Source organism: Aegilops tauschii, chromosome 2 (assembly GCF_002575655.3).
Source record: "Aegilops tauschii subsp. strangulata cultivar AL8/78 chromosome 2, Aet v6.0, whole genome shotgun sequence".
Taxonomy (NCBI): domain Eukaryota; kingdom Viridiplantae; phylum Streptophyta; class Magnoliopsida; order Poales; family Poaceae; genus Aegilops; species Aegilops tauschii.
In genome coordinates, this window is record NC_053036.3 from 59624885 (window position 1) to 59629283 (window position 4399).

Here is a 4399-nt window from a genome sequence, read left to right on the forward strand (position 1 = left end):
GATGAACCAGAACGATCGAGGGATAAATTAGCCATGGAAAAGGACGCGCGGGCAGGCAGAACAAGGCATCAACCTCGGGATTGGCCGTGCGGGCCTAATTAATTTGGGTAATCGCAAACGGCGTTTAGTCGAGGACGGTCAGGTCAATGATTCGCTTGGAGCCGGTCGGTGTGTGCTGATGTTATCGCTGATGGAATCAAGGAGGCAGAAATGGATCGAATATGGATATTAGCAGCATGTGTTTAACGCAGTGTTCAGGTCATTGGGGACCCTTTGGTAGCAGCTAAGTAGGTGGTGATTAGACGCGTGATAGGGACTAATTTTACCTACTTACTTGGAGTTTTCTTGGTCTGGTCTTGTTCGCTTGTCAAGAGGAAGGGAGGCATTTATCTGCTTTATTTCTATCATTCTTTTTTTCAAGAGCACGCAATTAGCGTACCTTAACTTTATCTATATCTATACTACTATTAAAAGAGCAAACATGAAATACCCTACACCCACCAAACTTAGTGTACACAAATTAACCAGCACCTTTGGATCTAACCCACTTAATTGTATCTAAGGTCTGTATTACTTCGGTGGTCTGCCATCAAAACGAATGGACGAGATTAAATGTTTTGCCGGTCTGCCACCAAGCGTACGGTCTCCACGCATGCCCGCTAATTCGCTCAAGACCTCGTAACCCCGAACCAACATCACGTCTCAGTTGCGAAAAAAATATCACGTCTCCAACTCCAACCATAGCTCTCCCCTCTCCCCCAGCCGCCACAGAACTCCTCCCTGTTCCCATCGCCGCCGCCCGCCGCTTCTCCTCTCCTCTGCTACCCCAGGCGCGAGGAACCAACCTCCCGAAGCAACCGGAGCGGCAAAGCGGCGGAGGAATGGAGAGATGGCGTCTGCGATGGCGGGGAAAAAGATGGGGCGGGCGTCCTACATCCGGATCAAGCACGAGGAGGAGCGGCACGAGGCGTCCTGGAAGGAGCCCGAGGGCTGGGTCTTCTCCGCCACCACGCGCACCGATGTCGCCGCGCGCCTTGGCGAGCTCCGCGACCAGATCCTCGCCGGTTGCGCCTCCTTCCCGACCTCGCCGCACAGCACTCCGGCTGCTCCTCCGCCCGCCGCGGCGGCGACCTAGGTACGCCTCCACTTGCCCCACTTACGCGCTCTGCAGGCTTTCATATAGGGTCTCCGATCGTGGCGAACCAGAAGCACCAGCCCAGGAAGAGCTCGACAGCGTGGAGGTCCTCCCCAGCCAGTAGTACGTGACCAGCCCGAGATCCACCGCCGAGCCAAGCACTTCTCCTTTCTTTTTCTTCTTCTGTTACCCAGCCAAAACAATTTTGTGGAGAACAATCATATCTGGTTAGGATCCACACAGGAATCTACAGCACAAATAATGGAGGAGCTACTACAATAGAGGATGGACCTATGGTTGCTTCCCAGCTCTTTTCTTCAAAACAATCTGAGAAAGAGTACAAAGGAAATTGGAGCATATGGAAAATTGCTCAGGAATATCTCCATCTTATGCTTATTGCTTCGATGTACAGTGACCTATAAAAGGGTGAAAACAATCAGTGAGATACTTCTCTGGATGTAGAGCTCTCTGACATACGCCTAAAAGATAAAATTATATTTTTTACATTATTATTCTCAATACTATAGTTGAACATTCATTACCTTGTGGTTCGTACTTGGTCCCAGCCTCCCAAGCATAAATCTGAAGTTGTTCTGTATAGGGGAGTGAATTGTATGAGAGTGTGTTTCCAGGCTTAAATCTGAAATTGTTGTGTATACTATATGTGCATGCAGTGTGTATGGTAGAACCAATCGATTTGCAGAAGATAGCATGAACCGGAAGGGTAATCGGTGTCGCCACCGGAAGGCTCGGCAGTGCTAATCGCCGGAACTACACTACCGGCAGTGCCATCCAAATCCTCAGAGACGCTCAAGGTATATACAATGAACACACAAAGGGGTCCACATGCAATTATCTAATTATTGGATGCATCAGATTAACGTGCTGAATGAATCACATGTGTATACTTGAGACAAATGAATGTATTAATGGTTAGTAATTTTTTTATCTATCCTTTTTACATGTCCTCGAGGGTGACCATAGTAGCATCTTGAGCCCAAATACAGTCCTGCCATCTAACGCCGCCTGTAATTTTTTAGCTACAGGAATTTGGACCGTCCTGCAAGAAGAATCAGTTGAGAAGATTGGACTATGCTACTTCTCTAAGGCTGAGTATACACTCTTTGTTGTTAATTGTAGTGATAGTTACTATTATTGAATTGCTAAGGTGACAAACTGACAGTTATTGCTTGATGAGCTTACTCTTGTTCATCACATTGCATCCCTCTTACACGGGAATCATCAAATGTTCACACATATGTATGTCCTTTAGTTTTCATTTGCTCTTTTTTATTTTTTCTTCCCCTTTTTGTGTGGATAATCCAATTTCTTATGTTGTCAATGGATCTTAAACATCTTCACTTCTGATTTCTATTTCAAACAGACAGTGCAGCTTTGACGGCCTCTTATTTCATGCCGACAAGTGTATTTTGTTCCATTAGAAATATATAACTATATTTTATTCCTGAGAGAGCAATCTTATACGGGAATATAGTGTTGTATTTTGTGCACCCTCATTTGGCAAGAGTTCAGGTTACTATTTTGTCTCTGTGTGAAAGTTCTCACATTAGTTCATGCAGAATATGTCTATATTTTTACCAAGGGGTTCCAATGATTCGAGGACTGCATATGTGCAGATCTAGAAACTCTTTCTTCCCAAGATGGGCAATGTGCAGATCTAGAAATGGTATGTCCCCTATGCGTGTATGACTGTTGGTGGAGATGTTCATACTTTAGGATCTTTGGTTCCTGAGTTAGTGAGGTGCATGCTCTCGACCCTGACATCTACTTACTCTATTGTCATCTATAGTCTGTATTGTGCTCTGCGCTTAATGTGCATTGGGTGCATAGCAGAACATGAATTTCAGATGCCCTTATTTGTTTGATGAAATGCCTCCTTGATCTGCATGCCAGGTATTATAGCATACTGTATATGGCTTCTAAGCTCTTTGAAAGTTTAGGACACAATAGGAAGTCATATTACAGCGGTTTCCGATTAATAACAAAGCTGAAAGCACAATCTCTATTTTTCGAGGACAGCAAAATTGTTTTCTAGAACTGATAGTTTCTTCGGTATTTTTTTTTGTTTGCTTTCTGTTACTTTATAACTGAATATGAATATGCAGTTAGCTTATTTTTCTTTTATGTGATATGTGAGTAAGTAGCAGTTAGCTGCATGGGTTATTGTGGTTTCAAGCTCAACTTTTGTGTTATCTAGCTGCAGTGCTAGGACTGGTTGTTTCCCAAAGAGATGATATGACCATGAGTTTATGGCCTTTTTGAGCTTGATGTCTTCTGTATAAGAGAAATGAAGTCTTCGGCATGTACACTGTGTAAACAATCATTGGAAAGGCGAGAGGAAGATAAGAGGAGCATATAGAAGTTTGTGATTTGTATAGGAGGCCTTGTTGGTATGATTTATTTTCCTGATGGTATATTCATCTCATTAGGAAGGCCTTGTTGTGTGGCTTTGGTCTTCCTAAATTTTTCTGTGATTTTTTCTTTTCTTTTTAGGTTTGTGAAACAATGACTATCCTAGCACAAGATCTAATCATGGAAATTTCCTTATTGTACAGTTTTCCATTTTGAAATAGTAGACCTTTCTCCATTGTTGAGATGTTGATAGGACAAGTTTTCATTGCTTATCTTACCAGGACTAAGATTAGCCTGGAGAAAGTGTGGCTTGCATGCCATGTCATACACAAATTATTAAATTTTCGTTCTTTATTTTTTGTTCATGAATGTTGCACTCCTGGAGGTGAGACTCAGAATGGGTGCATAATGGTCCTGGCTACCGGAGAACTCTTCAAGCTCGTGGTGCGTGCTGTAACTCCCACTGTGGCGCTGTAGTCGAGCCCATCAATTCAAATTCTGAAGATAACATGTAGCCTGAATCCAAGAGGGAACAAATCCAGTTGTTCCAAGACGCGTTCTTTTTTGTATATCTTGTTGACAGTTTGCATCTCTGCCATGTTCACTTGGACAATGCATATATGTATTACAAGTCCTTCCAAGTTCATAGAATAAATTAGACATACTTCTGAAATCTTTACTTTACGATTGCGGTTTCATCTTGGATTATGACTTCTTTTTTGTCTGCTCCAACTTCGCATACATCCTCAGAAGATAAATGTGGGGTTTGTATTGAATTTCACCTTTAGAGAGGCAGGGATTATCAGCACTACAGAATTCAATACACATGAATAATGTGTTCTTTGGTTGAGACGTGCGCACGTGCATGCTAACTAGTAACAGAAAGAAAGA

General features: G+C 43.1%; 1 non-coding gene across 1 annotated transcript; it reads left to right on the forward strand.

The window, feature by feature from the left end:
• The first annotated feature begins 697 nt into the window (after positions 1–697).
• On the forward strand, positions 698–3841 carry LOC109748093 (uncharacterized). The gene is made up of 2 exons (XR_012201765.1): positions 698–1135; positions 1810–3841. It is a non-coding gene; the product is annotated as an uncharacterized protein (transcript).
• Positions 3842–4399: the final 558 nt, after the last annotated feature.